This window comes from Myotis davidii, unplaced genomic scaffold (genome assembly GCF_000327345.1).
Source record: "Myotis davidii unplaced genomic scaffold, ASM32734v1 scaffold137, whole genome shotgun sequence".
NCBI lineage: Eukaryota > Metazoa > Chordata > Mammalia > Chiroptera > Vespertilionidae > Myotis > Myotis davidii.
Window position 1 is genome coordinate 940608 of NW_006288719.1, and position 16772 is coordinate 957379.

Consider the following 16772-nt stretch of genomic DNA (forward strand, 5'->3'; position numbering starts at 1 on the left):
CCCATTTGTTCATTTTCTCTTTAGTTTCAAGTGTCCTAGGAGCTGTATCAGTGAAGAAATTGCTTCGGCATATGTCTGAGATTTTGTTGCCTTTGGATTCTTCTAGAATTTTTATGGTTTCCTGTCGTACATTTAAGTCCTTTATCCATTTTGAGTTTATTTTTGTATATGGTGTAAGTTGGTGGTCTAGTTTCATTTTCTTGCATTGTTTTTTTTGTTTTGTTTTCATTTCATGAAATATCTTTTTCTATCCCTTTACTTTTAGTCTGTGTTTGTCTTTCAATCTGAAGTGAGTCTCTTACATATGTAAGAGTCTCGCTTTGTTATCCATTCAGTCTCCATACATCTTTTGATTGAAAAATTTAATCTATTTGCATTTGAAGCAATTGTTGGTAGATATGTATTTATTGCCATTTTATTATCTATATTTTTAACTTTTTTTCTTCTTCTTAAAGCAAATCCTTTAACATTTCTTGTAATATTGGTTTAGTGGTGATGAACTCCTTTAGCTTTTCCTTGTCTTGGAAGCTCTTTATTTGTCCTTTGATCCAAAATAAGTTTGCCGGGTAGAGAAACCTTGGGTGTAGGTCCTCCTTTTTCAGCACTTTGAATATTGTCAATCCCTTCTGGACTGCAACGTTTCTATTGAGAAATCAACTGACACTCTTATGGAAGCTCCCTTGTGGGTAACTAATGGTTTTTCTCTTGCTTTTTTTAAGTTTCTCTCTTTGTCTTTAACCTTTGGCAATTTAATTAAATGGTATATTCTGTTTGATGCACTTTTTATTACTAATAAAGTCTAAATGATTTAAATGTGTTCATTAATCATTTTTATGTTTCTTTTGTGAATTGTTTCTTCGTGTTATTTTAGACAAGTCATTTACTCTCGTTGAGGTTCAACTTCCATAGTTATAAAATGTCAATAGATTGCACATCTCAAGGTCGAAGTTTAGATCAAGTAGGCTAAGGTCAATGGAAGCACTTTAATGACAAAATAACAAAATAATAAATATTTATTTATTTCACAAATATTTACTGAGCGTCTATTGTACTAAGCTGTGTGCAATATTTAGTGGAAGATACTAAAGAAATGTAGTCCATGGCCTGTCATGGAGGTACACTGGTGGGTCTGAAATGATTTTGGAAGCCTCAGTGGGTACCTAGGTTTGTCAAATGATGAAGGGATACCTTAAGACAAGAGCTACATTAACACGTTCTCTGAATTGCTTCCCTGGCTGACCTAGGCAAGTACATATTGCCACAATGTCCAATGGCTCTGGACACTGAATTTGAAGGGAATAAAAAGCATCAGCAAAAACGTTGTATGTCTTCCCTTCATTTCAATTGTAAAAGGCTCTTAAAAAATAATTATATGTTTCAGAAACATTCTCCCTACTGCTGATCAGGCAGTAGGTAGCAGGTAGAACCTCTGTATCTTGGGAATTATTATGCTAAAACAACAACCACAAAAATACCTCTCTAGTCAGCAGGCATTGTACTCAAAAAAAGTCAAAAGACCACAGCAGTAGGTCAGTTCAATAAAGGAGATTCCAAACACATCAATAGGTGCCAGGGTAGACTTGGGGTTAGGTAAATTACCTCTCATAGTTTTTAGTTACTGGCTTATGTTTATTATGTACTTGTGATTGGGCGGGTATTTCTCTCATGTGGCTGTGTATTATCCCATCTATTCGGAAAATGCAAATAGCCACTATTTTAATCTCTTAGTAAATGGACATTTTCTCCCTCAATAGAAACAAGACTGGCATTTTCACAGCTTCAGATTGGATTAAATTTTCTAAATAAAAACTTTTCTTTAGTTCCTGTTCTTTTGTGCTTTCAATGATAAACTCAAAATCTGAAGTAATGGATCAGAGGGAGCAGTGACTAATGTAAATAAGTCTCCATTTGTTGGTTTATTCTTTCCTGCAGGTTTGAACACACCTTTGTAACCTCTGAGTAGCAATTTATGGACATTTCCCTGCTAAAATAGACCTTTAAAAAATCCACTTGCCTTCCCCCCTCGTTCCTCAAAGAGATCTACTTAGCTCTTATTCATCACCTGGGACAATCCATCAGAATATGCCTACCAGCAGGACAGCTGGAGTGTTATAGAAAGAGTTCAGTCTAGGGCTAAAGACTTGGGTTCAAGTCTCAGTTCTGCCACTTACTAGCTGTGTGGCCTCAGGAAACTCACTTTGAATTTCAGTTTGGGATTCAGTTTTTTGAGCCTTTAGGGTTTTTATCTGTGAAAGAGAATTTGGGAACTTAAAAGATTTCTAAATTCCCTTCAGTGTCTAAGAATGCTATATCCTCTGTACCATAAGACATATAGATATAGAACTACTAAAAGGCTTGACCTTTTCTATCTCTGATGAAATATACAAGCATTCAATATATATTTCTAGAACTCCTCCTATGTGCCAAATATTCTGTTCTGTGCTGGAAAAACCTAGAGGAGTAAAACAAAGTCACTGCTTTCAAATAAGTCATAGCCTAGACTGTGAGACAGGTCAAAAAGAAATTTCAACACAAAGAAATGATGGTTATGAGGAGATTCCTTTAAAGGCCCCTCTCATGTAGCAAAAATTTGAGAGTTGCAGAACTTATCACTTCCAAAAAAGAAAATGTAGTTAGATTTTTGAAGTTCAGAGAAGATAGTGTTAAAGTTGAACTAAAAAGCCTTCATATATACAAAGTATTATTGCACTTGAGATGATAAATAAAATAAAAAAATTAACTATCACTTACCAGCTTTACAAAGTCACATCTGTGAAATAATAGACATAGAGTTAGATTGGAAATTTAAAAATAAAAGAAAGAAAGGAAGGAAGGGTGGAAGGAAGAATGAAAACCCCTCAAATAAAGCATATCTGTTTATATTTTTAAATAGGAAAGATTGCCTAGGGCAGGTGTGGCAGTGATAGGCGGAATGGCAAGCTTGGACTCTCCTCACAGGTTCTTGTTCTACGAAGTTTGAAGAACAAAATTCTCTGACTAAAAGATTTTAAACAAAAATATGGAAGTTTATTGCAAATGTATACGAATTCCCCCTGAGGAGGGGTCCCTAAATTGGGGGAACCTCTCTCTCTATAAAATGGGAAAAATCTAGTCTTCTGAGTCTCTTTGTCTACAAGTTTATAAATACTGGAAGCTTCTTTGTTCATGACACTACCTCATTGGACCATTCCTCATTTTATGTCCCCTGTGCTTTCCTAATTGGCTACTTTCCCTCTTTTCCCTGCATGGTATCAGTTTCAAAGTTTCAAAGCTCACCTGGTGCTCGCCTCTTCTTGTTCCTCTCATCTTGTAACATTCTTGTAAATGATCAGGCGGCTTGGAGCTATGCATTCCTCTCCCATGGACTCCCCTTCCCTAAAATGGCTTCTTTCCGTCTCTAAAGTCCTTTCAGTAGGGGCTTGGAGGAGGGAGATATAGGGAAGAATGGGAGATATCTGTAATACTATCAACAATAAAATTATATACATATATATTTATATATTAAATAGGATAGATTGCCTTCTTTTATGAGAGTCAATACTGTTCTTTGAATAAATATTTACTAAACATGGGCCAGGTGCTGGGAAGAAAACAAAGGTGAGCCTGACACGGGGCACGGAATTGAACCAGGTAACTGCTTGGTCTCCTAGCCCTAAACACTGATACTCTCCAGAAAGTATTGAAATAATATACAAATGAGTGATCCTCTCCTCATATGTGAAAGAAGGGAGAGACCCAAGCTGATCCTGGCACCAAATGCAAACATGGGAAATAATTACTGGCAGATAAGATTAGTCAATTCAGCCTGTCAGAAAATTTCAGTAGGTGAAATGACATGAAAGCCATTATGGTGCTCTATTCTCTATTGAACTGAATATATCATAATTCTCAGAAAATTACAAGCTCATTTTTCTTTTTTCTTTTTTTCTTCATTTTTCTTTTTAAAAAATATATTTTATTGTTTTTTTGTTTGGGTTTTGTGTTGGGGGGGGGGTTGTTTTTGGTTTGTTTTTTGTTTTTGTTTTTGTTTTTAGAGAGAGAGAGGAAAGGAGAGGGATAGAGAGTTAGAAACATTGATGAGAGAGCAACATTGATCAGCTGCCTCCTGCACGCCCCCTACTGGGGATCGAGCCCACAACCAAGATACATGCCCTGGACTGGAAATAAGCACAGGAACCTTCAGTCTGCAGGCCGACACAATCCACGGAGCCAAACCGGTTCGGGCAAGCTCATTTTTTTCTTAAGAAACGTTACCTTTATGTCACCCTGAACTTCTCAGTGACACCCAGAGATTAAAAAAAAATGTATAGTTAATCTGTTCTAACTGTGTTGCCTCTACTCTTAGTTTTCTAATCATCTCACTCAAGAAATGCCCTCATTCTGTTGGTTAAGTCTTTGAGGACCAAGTAATTCTTCAATATTCTATTATTCAGGGCCTTTGAAACATAAACTACTTTGCTCTACATTCTGCACAGTTCTCCAGTTTATATTCTTTCAATACTTTCAACCAGTTTCCAAAAATAAAGTTATTGAGTACTTGCTACCTGTAAGATACTGTTCTGGGCTTTTCCTTCATAGAGCTTCTCCATAGAATCAAGTAAAGAACTAGCAGGAGCAGAAGCAGTCATGTTCAGGTTAAAGAACAACATGGAGGTTCCTCAAAAAATGAAAAATAGAACTACCACATGACTCAGCTATTCCACTTCTGGGTATTTATCCAAAGAAATTCAAAACACTAATTCAAAAAGAGACATCCACCACTATTTCATTGCAACATTATTTAAAATAGCCAACCTAAGTGACCGTCAATAGATGAATAAATGAAGAAGTGGTGCATATATAAAATGGAATATTACTCAGTCATTAAGAAGAATGAAATCTTGCCTTTTGTGAGGTTTGGATTTTTATTTTACGGCAGCCAGTAATACCTTGCCTATTGTAAAGAGTAAGCCAAACAAAACAAGCTGAATGAAGGGAGGAATAGTGTTCATGCTAAAGGGCACAGTGACACAAAGGTTAGGATGATGTTCAAGAAACTGAGAATCCAATGTATTTGGAACATAAAGTAGGAGGATCAGAGAAGTGAGATATCCAGTTTGAAGTGTAAACAGAGCTACAACCCTAAATTATTAAAACCATATTGGGGACTTCATATTTCATTTGAAGAATATTAGAGAGACATTAAAAGGGCCCATGAAGTGGAATGCCAGAATCAAATGCATGTTCAGGAAGCTCCCCTGGCTGTAATATGGAGGATAGATTCTGGAAGGTCAAGACTGTACCGAGGGAGGGAGGCGTGGAGACTGTTGCAGGGGCACAGGGAGAGAATGATACTAGCCTGGCCTCAGGTGATAGCAATGGAGATGGAGAAGGGTCAACAGATGGGGGAGTTCAAGTTAAAGTCTCCAGGACTGAACAATACAGAATCTAGTTTCTAGCCACTCCACAGAGACGTAAGACACAGCAGGATTCTGTTCCTTCTACCACAGCGGACCACTTCCGGAGACAGAATCAACAATGTGAACTAGCACCGGCCATAATACAGGTTCTACATCCAGTAGGGTTTTCTTAGTTGCAAATAATACAAGCTAATCCTAGCAAGTTTAAATAGAAAATAATTCATTCCTGAAGAGCCAGAGAAGCATAATAAAGGTTTCTGAGCCAAAATCATGGTGACATCACACCACATGCTGCTTTAATTGAAATTATCATTGCCTCCCCAGCTAGCCTGAGGTCTCACAGCTAGCCTCACCACATGGCCGTGACTATCGGATATAGACTCTGTTGCTTCAGAAAATCAGATATAACTGCCACCATCCTTACCACGGTGTGTTTTTCCCCAGGTATATTTTTATTTGTAGCACTAACTTCCAATTTGAAGTTCAGTGACAGTACTTTCCCTTCCTGCAAGCACCAAATACGCATACCCAAACTCTGACTACAAGGAAAGGCAAAAAAGCATTTTTTAAAATTCTATACTGATAGGCGATAATTTATAAGGTAGTAAATTTCTCAAATACAGAAGAATGTTCAAAGGTGGCCTAAAAGAATAACAGATGTTTACTTAGTGAGGTGCTCTTCTAGGAATAATTAGGGCTGAAGTCTTAATTAGTCTGCATAAAAGCAAGGAAATGATAGGGCCAGAAACCTGTAATGGTCACAGGTAAGTGGCCTTACCTCAAAGCAACCAAGAAACTAAGAAGGGATAACCAATATCAAGACACAAATCCACTCACAATCTTCAAAATACAGGGTATGCCTTTATTTTATAAGTGCATTCTTCAAACTATTTTAAGAATAAAATATTAAAGAACATAACAGGAACTGACTCTCAAAAGCAATCCTGCGGTGAATCCTTATGCAAAGCATCATTCCTTAATGTGTTTCATAAACCCTGGTTGACTTTATTGGTTTACTCGAAGTAGGGCACAAGTACTAAACAGAAAGAGATACTGGTTATTAATGATGCAAAGAATATCTGGTGAAGGATAATGTGTCTGTGGTTGAAACCTATGACCTGGTTATATAAGAAGTCATATGAGGCCCCTCTGGCAAAGTGCTGAGGGTTAGAGAGGGCCCAGGAAATCTAATTGTTGAAAAAGAGAACAATGTTATGGAAACTGAGAAGCCACAAACTAACTCCTAATTTACTGAACTATTCAACAAGGAGGTCATGTAAACATTCCTGAACCCTTCTCAGAAAAACAATACTAGGCTAGGAAGCTACTAATGGGTAGACAATTAACACAGTCCTTACCCTTAAGAAACCCACAGTTTAGTGAGGGAGTCTGATCTGTAGACAACAATTATAATAAATAGCAGAGAGACCCAATAGCTATGAATAGAGATCAAAGAGGTATTCTGGGTTCAGAAGGAGAAAGCAATTAATTCTGGAGTGAATTGAGTTAACTAGGAAAAGAAGGTGGCATCTGAGCTGGGTTATAAATATTGATACGATCTGAATATTTCTGTCCTCTGAAAATTCTTAAGTTGAATTTTTACTTTTCAAGGTGATGGTATTAGGGAGTGGGGTCTTAGGGAGGTGATTAGGTCATAAGGTGGAGCCCATATGAATCAGATTAGTGCTTTTGTAAGAGGCAGAAGAAAGCTGCCTCACCTCCCTCTGCCATGGGAGGACACAGTTCCAAGGCACATTTAGGAACAACAAAGCAATCCCCCATCCCGCAACGAATCTGCCAGTGCCTTGATCTTGAACTTCCTATCGTCCAGAACTGTGAGAAACAAATTTGTTGTGTATAAGCCACCCAGTGTATGATCCCCCCCTTCCCCCAACAGCCTTAAAGACTAAGACAAATATAAATTCCAAGGACAGATGGCTAATGGCTGAGGGGAGTAAGGGATAGGCTTAACACCCTTTGAAGACAGAGAGTAATTCAAGTCGCAGGAGCTCAGATGCTCTCTTTGAGTTATTCTTTCCCAATGATGGGCAACTTTCTTCTACAGGAAACCTTTTTATGCTTCTTGGGTTTAAACAAGATCATCCATTTCCCACCAGGTCTTGCATAAATGAATAAATAGAAGCCCAAAGAGGAGATCTGATCACCAGATTTTCAACCAGTAATAGTTTTATGGCCTTGGGCAATATACTAGTACTTTCTGAGCCAGCACTATTCAACAAAGACACAATGGGAGCAAGCCACAAAGAGAGCCACCTATGTAGTTTACATCTTCTACCAAACACATTTAAAAGGATAAAGAAACCTGTGAAATTATGTTTATAAGTTTATTTGACTCAAAATATCACTTCAATAGTTAATCAACAGAAGTCTTAAAAATCCAGTGTGCATTTTATTTACCTTATGGTACATTTCAATTCAATCTAGCCATATTGCAAGTTCTCTTTTTAATAAAGTTTTTTCTACATATATTTTTATTGATTACAGAGAGGAAGAGATAGAAACATCAATGATGAGAGAAAACCATTGATCTGCTGTCTCCTGCAAGTCCCATATTGAGGATATAGCCCGCAACCTGGGAATGTGCCCTTGGCCAGGAATCAAACCAGAGACCCTCTGGTCCCCAGGATGACTATCCATTGAGCAAGCCGCCAGGTTCTCATTAGCCCCATGTGCTTGGTGGGTATAGTACTGGCCAGTGCAGTTCTATTTCCCAGCTTCCTGTTCTGTGAAATGAGGATAAAATCGCCAAGGTCACTGGAAAGAACATGTGAGATCTGATCCTGGGAAATCCCTGCATCCGCCCCGCCCTTAGGGAGTGCCCAATCAATCCTGTTTCCTAAGGTCTTTTCTCTCCTGGCACCACCCTCATTCAAGTCTCCGCCCCTTTCCTCACCCATTTAAGGTCAGGGCAGAAGCAGCTCTGTCACGAATGCAGTTCTCTTGGTGGCAGCACAGCCTTTAACCTCAGTGTAGCTGGCTCCTGCATCTGGCACCCTTTACCTCATTGGCCCTGCGTCCCCGCTCAGGGCTTGGGCAGTGTGGCTGCAGTGCTGCTGAAGGGTCCACGGCTTGGTTGTGAGTGGAGGCAAGGAACCAGAGCTGCCCTGTGAGCTGCGCCTGGAAGCATGGATGTGAGCGAACTTCTCAGCTACCAGCCTGACAGGAGCACAAAACGTCCCCGGGATGATGGACAGGAAGAGCTGAGAAGGCCCAGGAAACAAGCTGGTCCTCGAGAATCTGGCCGCTTTCGGGAAGGGGAAATGACGGCGGCAGAAGAAGCAGATGATCATAAAAAAGGCTGCTTCCGATTATGGACAGACAGGGTGAGGAGAACGGGGAAGAGGAGGCCCCACTGGATGCAAGCTCAGTGAAGAAAATGATCCTCACATTTGAAAAAAGATCATACAGAAACCAGGATTTGCGGATCAAGTTTCCAAACAACCCAGAGAAGTTTATGGAATCCGAGCTGGACCTAAATGACATTATTCAGGAGATGCACGTGGTGGCCATCATGCCGGACCTGTACCACCTCCTCGTAGAGCTGAATGCTGCCCAGTCTCTCCTCGGGCTGCTGGGACACGATAATACAGATGTGTCCATAGCTATGGTGGATCCACTGCAGGAATTAACAGATGTGGACACCCTCCATGAGAGTGAAGAGGGAGCAGAGGTGCTCGCCGGTGCTCTGGTGGCCGGACAAGTGGTGGCACTGCTGGTGCAGAACCTGGAGAGCCTGGATGAGTCTGGGAGAGAGGAGGCGCAGGGCGTGCACAACACTGGCTATTGTGGAAAACACGGCTGAGTTCCGGCCGCGGATGTGCACGGAGGCCGCCCAGCAGGGTCTTCTGCAGTGGCTGTTGAAGAGGCTGAAGGCCAAGATGCCTTTCGATGCCACAAGCTGTACTGTAGTGAAGTGCTGGCCATATTGCTGCAGGACAGCGATGCCAGCAGGGAATTGCTTGGGGAGCTGGATGGAATCGATGTGCTTCTGCAGCATCTATCCGTGTTCAAGAGACACGATCCTCGCACTGCGGAGGAGCAGGAGATGATGGAGAATGTGTTTGACACACTCTGTTCCTGCCTAATGCTCAGTTCCAATCGTGAGCTCTTCCTCAAGGGCGAGGGTCTTCAGCTGATGAATCTCATGTTCAGAGCAAAGAAGACTTCGAGGAGCAGCGCCCTGAAGGTGCTGGACCATGCCATGATTGGGCCCGAGGGCACACACAGTTGCCATAAGTTTGTTGACATTCTTGGCTTGTGAACCATCTTTCCTCCCTTTATGAAATCTCCCAAGAAGATCAAGAAAGTGGGAACCACCGAGAAGGAACATGAAGAGCATGTGTGTGCCATCCTGGCTTCCCTCCTGCGGAACCTGAGAGGGCAAAGGCGAACCCGCCTGCTGAATAAATTCACTGAAAATGGCCCGGAGAAGGTGGACAGGCTGATGGAGCTGCATTTTAAATATCTGGATGCCATGCAGGTGGCCGACAGGAAGATTGAAGGGGAAAAGCATGACAGGGTCCGGCAAGGGGAAATCCTAGACCAGGACTCTGAAGATGAGTTCTACCTGCGGCGCTGGGACGCAGGGCTCTTTGTCGTCCAGCACATCTGCTACATCATGGCCAAGGTCTGCAATGCCGGCGTCCCCCAGATCCGGCAGAGGGGTCAGCAGATCTTAAACGTGAGAGGAAGCTCCATCCAAATGGTCAGGCACATCGTCAAGGAGTACGCAGAGAACATCGGGGAGAACCGGGCCCGGACTTCTGGGAGAGCAAGCAGAAGTGCATCCTGGGCCTGCTGGACAACTTCTAGGGCCCGCCCTGGGCGGTACCGACACCCTCTGGGCCTTCCCCCCAGTTTTTACTTGGCTTAATGTAACTTTTCGACAAATTAAACTATTGTTTAAAAAAAAATAAAAACCACTTTCTCAGTAGGAATCTTCTAAGGTTGGTGGTTTAATCCACTTACTGAGCAATCTATTATTAGTCACTTGCTTCTAAAACAGCAGTCGCCAACCGGACCCCCTGGACCACCAGTTGTCCATGGACCACTAGTTGTCAACCGCTGCTCCAAAAGTTTCCTTAAGCCAAAAGTTGCCAAAATTTCAGACCTCTGGTTGGCTACTGCTACTCTAAAATATAGGCCAACTGGTTAGATTTAACAACAGAAAACTCTGCATCAGTGATGGAGAACCTTTTGAGCTCCGCGTGTCAGCATTTTGAAAAACCCTAACTTAACTCTGGTGCCGTGTCACATATAGAAATTTTTTGATATTTGCAACCATAGTAAAACAAAGACATATTTTTGATATTTATTCTATATATTTAAATGTCACTTAACAAAGAAAAATCAACCAAAAAAATGAGTTCGGGTGTCACCTCTGACATGCGTGTCATAGGTTTGCCATCACTGCTCTACATTATAGGGGGAGTAACTCATACAAGTTAGAAGTTAGCCAGTAGGATTTCTCCCCTGCAAAGTATCTTTTCCCAGCTGCCAGTCACCTCTACCTGAAGTGCCCACATTCTGTAATGCATTTCTTTGGACCTTAGCGTCTTCTTTCGGCTTCAACCATTCCCAGCTATAATTCCCATGCCCTTGGAAGGAAAGATTCCTTAAAATCTTATCATCCCCACTCAATTATACTTCTCTTATCAGTCAGTACCTCTCTTATCCTACTTAGTTTCTTCCTTGCACTATCCATACTGAAGTCTTTGTTCTTTGCCCTCCCTTCCTTGTTTCTAATCTTCTCAAGAGCAGAGATCACATCTTATTTATCTTTGGGGTCTTGGCAACTAATACTGTGCCTGGGTATAATGCAAAACAGGTGTTCAATGCCAGATTTTCCACTCAAAAGCTGTGAAATTTTGTCAAAGTCTTTTAGCCTCGTGAGTTTCCTTGTCTAACCTATCTGTGAAATAAAAACATCCTAACCTACTTCCCAAGTTGTTAGAATACTTGCATGGCAACATACCCAGTAATCTATAAATCACTACCCTATATAATAAAAGCATAATATGCAAATCGACCAAATGGCGGAATGACTGGTAGAAGAACTGGTGGAACAGCTGGTCGCTATAATGCACACTGACCACCAGGGGGCAGGTGCTCAATGCAGGAGCTGTCCCCAGCCCTCAGGCCCCAGGCCAGCCAATGTGGGTGCCAGTAGGGGCACCCTGATTGCCCCACCAGTTGCCCTACAGATTGGCCCTGATTGCTGGCCAGGCCTAGGGACCCTACCTGTGCATGAATTTCATGTACCAGGCCTCTAGTAGAAAAATAAATCAATATTTACATGCAACTAGTGTAGCTCCTGGTCATCAGTCTGTGCTGATTAAATGAGGAACAAGGGTACAACTGTTCCATAAACAAGCCATGGGAGAAAGGCCTGAAGTTCAGCCAGGGCCAGAGAGGAGTGTGAGCTACACTGAGAATAAAGATGTTGGCACCACAGTGTTTATTAAAATACTAGAGGCCTGGTGCACAAAAGTTTGTGCACTCGGTAGGGGTCCCTCAGCCCGGCCTGCGCCCATTTGCAGTCCAGGACCCCCTTGGGGGATGTCCACCTGTCAACTTAGGCCCACTCCCCAAGGGATCAGGCCTAAGCTTGCAGTCAGACATCCTTCTGGCAGCCAGGGAGCCCTTGGGGGATGTGTGACTAAAGGCTTAGGTCCCCAAGGGAGCTGTGATGAGGAAGCTGGGGTGACAGAGGAGCCACGCTGTCCCGCCCTGCCGCCCTGAGTCAGGTCGCACACGGGACACCCGGGCGGTGGCCGGGTGAGCTGGCAGATCTCTGCTGCCCCGCCCGGCTGCCCCGGGTCAGGTTGCACACGAGATGCCCACCGCCCCAGGTCACAGATAGCAGGCCCAGATGGTGGCAGGGTATATATATATTTCTTTGATGCTGGGGCAAAGAGAAAATTTCATGTTGCCCTGGCCCCAGAGCCTCTCTCAACCAGGGACATTGGGACTTTGGGGCTGTGAGGCCCAGCTTCCCAGATAGTCTCTGCTTCCTGGGCTGTCTCATCTGCAACTTCTCCCTGTCAGGATTCCTATTCATGTATCAGCTGTGTGGCCCAATTGCGATCTCTTCTTTTCATTCGCTGGTTTTTAGTTGTTTATCCAGGTTTATTCATCTGCTTCTCTTTGAATTTGTTATCTAAATATATATCTGCTGAGCATGAATTATTTTTACTTCTTTTCCTTCTAGTTCCCTGGCCAATTTTGAAAGCTGCCTCTCTAAACAGTCAATTTATAAGTGGGTGATTCGGAACATCTTTAAGCAAAGCTCAATCTCATTATTTTTATAAACCCCCTCCTTCCTTTCCGCTCTCCTCCTCAAGAAACACCAACTCCATAAAAATCATGTGCTGTGTGAGGGACGTGGAGACATAATGAAGCAAATCCTGGGAAATATGGTTGGTAGAACTATCCCTGGAGCAGATGGCAGTTCTGAAGCAAAGGATGCTGGCACCAAGGATGCCTCTTGAGACAGGCAGTGATGTGACAGCAGCACCCTTGGGAGGGACATTTGAAGTTTGGGGACAATGAGGCCATGGGGACCACATGTAGTAGCACAGCTGCTTTGGTCAAATACCATTTACACTGGGTGCTCTGAGAGGACAGATAGCCCTGCCTCTCAGGGCAGCACCATCTCTCAGGGTATCTATAAACTTAGAGTAGGCTGCAGAGGTGGCCTCATCCTAGCTTAAGTTAGCTCTCAGCCCATCTGTTACCATTTATCTGGGTCAGTGATACTTAAGAATTTAACAAGTTAGAAGAAAAATAGTCTAGCTTGATTTGGGTTGCTTTTGCTTTTTCCTATTAGAGAATCATCTGTAACCCACCTACATTACATGTGTCCACTCCTAGATAAGGGTCTCTGGTGATCTAGTCAAGTTTAAGAATTCACGTTCTTGTGGATATAAAATAGTTGTTTTAAAAATATTTAGGTTTTAAAAACCTAATTGTTCATAAATCAAAAAAAAACCTCTACAGTTGCTATTGCACTGGGGAAACTAGACTACAGGGAGATATAATATTTTCCAGAGGAAAACATTTGGATCTAAAATAAAGAACCAGGAAGAACAAACCAGTGAAGGGAAGAGGAATATCTCTCAGAAAGAGCCACCCACATAGTGAGCAATGAGCAGGCCTTGGCTGTGGGTCTAGGGCTGATAACTAGCAATTCATGCATGTCTGTATGAGAGCACAGTGTTCTCTCTACAACCGTGAGGTTAACCAGCCTCTTTGCTTGATTCTGAGTTGGAAGGAGGCTTGTTGAACTGGATGTAAAACTGCCCAAACTATGCACATGTATTAACTAACAAGAAAAAAATTACTCCCCAAAAGTAAAAAAGCAGAATTTAAAATTCTGGCTTTGGTTTTTGTTTGTTTGTTTTTTAATAATAGTGGGAAGAGAGGGGAGAGGGGGAGAGAATAGTGGAGGAAGAAAAAGAGGGAGAAACAGCTCTGGCATTACATCCCAGATCTGTGATCGAGAAAAGTTCCTAACTTTCTCTGAATCCCAGTTTCTTCATCTTTAAAGAAAGTAAAATAAGACCTGTGCTGCAAAACATTATGAGGATCCAGTGTGAGATGATATTTGTAAAACATCTGGCACATGGAATAAAGGCAATGAGGGGATAATGATGATCATGATGACTAATGACAGCAACAACATCAATGGAAGGAAAACGGCAAAGAGAGAAGGTGAAGGAGGAGGGTGAGGAAAATAAACCAAACAAATCTAACTCTTTAGTGAGACAGGGAATAACGATCTCTATAAAAGTAAGTCAAAGTCATCAACAGAGAAAGGGCAACATAGAAAGACAGGTTCAATTTTCTTCTAGATAACAGAAAAAGATTTTAAATGCCCAAACAAGATTGAAAGATACTGCTTCTAGCTCTTGAGAATTCCACAAAATGTAGAATTGTTCACTTTTTAATAGGAAGTTTGTTCTATTTTATGGATTATCAAAATCCCTGGGTTCAATTCAATTTCGAAAACACTTAATGAGGTCACACTAAGTCTCAGTTCTTGTACTAAGTGCTAGGCATCCAAAAATAAATAAATGGGGAAAAGGGGTTTGTGACTTGGACAGGAAAAACCAAATTGATAGACCACGGAAGAGAATGCCAAGTGGTGATACCACAAAATCACTACCAGAAAGCACAGTTGGAGCACAGTACTGAACTGTTTGGTGGATATGGGACTCTTCACTGAAAAACTAATATTTGCATTGGGCCTGGAATATTTATTGACTAATAGTGGGAAAAGCAGACAACAGAGGGAAACCCACCAGCCAGAGGGAACAGAATGACCAAGACCACCAAGTAGGTGTATTTTAGGAAGATAAACCTGGAGCTGATGTAGAGAATGAACTGAGTTGGGTTTCTAGAAGGAAGCAAACCAGTTAATAACACCTGCAATATCTCAGGTGAGAGACAAAGAGGCCAAACTAAGTCAGAGGTAGGAGATGCTGGCTAAATCCAAACAAAAAATGATTTTTAAAAAAGTATCATATCACCCATGGTTCTCCAAATTATTGGCTGTGTGGTCATCAAATCCATGAGCTAAACTAGGCACAAAGCTTGCTTTTATAATTTTCTCCATCTCTGTATCTGTGTTAGGGGTTCCCCATCTGATGCCCCATCATAGGCACCAGTGTCCATGTGCTGTCTTTTGAGTGCTTAGAACCTGCATTCCCAGGAAACACCCAGGCTTCAGACTTCCCTATTTTCTAATTCTTAAACAATTCTTGAAAAACTGAAGCAACTTGTCTACCTCATCTTCTATATTCTTATTCTTTTATGAAAAACTAGAGGCCTGACGCACAAAATTCATACAAGAACCATGGCTCCACCCCTCTCCCCCCCCCCCCCACAGTCCTGGTGGAGTGAGGGTGTTGGGAAGAAGGGCTCTGCTACCTTTGCTGTGGACCCCGCCAGCCTCCGCAGCTGGGGGCCTCTGCTGTCTCTGCCTCTGAGGCTTTGTCTGGAAGGAAGGACTTAAGGAAGGATGCCTGGTCTAATTAGCATATTATGCTTTTATTATTATAAATTGGCTGTTTCCAGTATTTCACACTAAAATGTTTATGATCATTTGGGGTATTTTAGCAGTTACCTCCTAGAAACATAACACATGGGCCCAAAAGGATGACTCTAATAGTGGGAATTTCTAACATGTTGGTATGTCAGAGTCAGGGCCAGGGAAGAGGAGATGGATAATTTGAAGCAGAGAGCCACAACAGCACCCATCAGATAATCACATTTCCCAGTATTTTCCTGAGTCACAGCTGTGTGTGAGCAGCTGCTGTAGGAAAAAGAAAATCCATCATTGATTCTAAACACAAGAAAAGGAAAAAAGGGGTAAAGATTTTTTTTTTTGTCTGTTTAAATGTATGTTCACAAGTCCCATATGGAGAAGGGAAGGTTGGGTGTGCTTGACGTGCTGCGTGATTTGCAAATGTGTCTCATTTTCCCTGCTAGGACGAGGAAGGTGTTACTACAGCCTGCCTAGTTTGGGGTGGGGTACTTGGTGAAACCATGATGTCAAATGTAGTGATCACAGGGAGTCTGACAGTCTCGTGAGTGAAGTTCATTGTGATGCTGAAGTTAAACTGCAATATGGAGTGGCTGAACTGAGACCCTCAGTCAAAGCTCATGTCTCCACTTGTCATTTGTGCGATAGAAACGAGTTCCTACAACATGCAAGACAACAAGAGGCGCCAAATCCCATAAACCCTAGTTCTCTCCCTCAGAAAATTTAAAACTTATTGAAGAGCTCAGGAAATGCAGGAATAAAATAAAAATTAACAAACGTAGGCATTTTGGCGTAGTGGAAAGAGCACTAGAGCAGAAATCAAGAAACCTTGATTCAAATCATGAGTTTGATATTTACTTGCTGTGTATCCTCTTGGACAACTCATTAAGTCTATTTTCTCAGCTATTATAAACTTTGTTAAGAATGGAAAATAGATTTAAAGTTGGGTGCCAACCAACCAATAGTGACTTCCTAGAGATGTTTGATGTTATGAATTCTAAAATACACCTGGACTCAGTAGGAAAAGTGTCATTTTTGATTAGCAATTACAATGACTACCATTAATTTGAAAGGGGAGAATGTTGCCCTGGCCAGTGTGCTCAGTGGTTTGAGCATCTGCTCATTCACCAAAGGATCACAGGTTTGATTCCCAGTCAAGGGCATGTATCTAGGTCAGGGTGAGTGTAGAGAGCCAACCAATAAATAAGTCCCTCTCACATCAATATTTCTCTCTCTCTCTCTCTCTCTCTCTCTCTCTCTCTCTCTTCTCTTCCTCCCTCCACTCTCTCTAAAAATTAATAGAAACA

At 41.8% G+C, this 16772-nt stretch overlaps 1 pseudogene; it reads left to right on the top strand.

The window, feature by feature from the left end:
* The first annotated feature begins 8545 nt into the window (after positions 1 to 8545).
* LOC102757222 lies at positions 8546 to 10232 on the top strand (annotated as a pseudogene).
* Positions 10233 to 16772: the final 6540 nt, after the last annotated feature.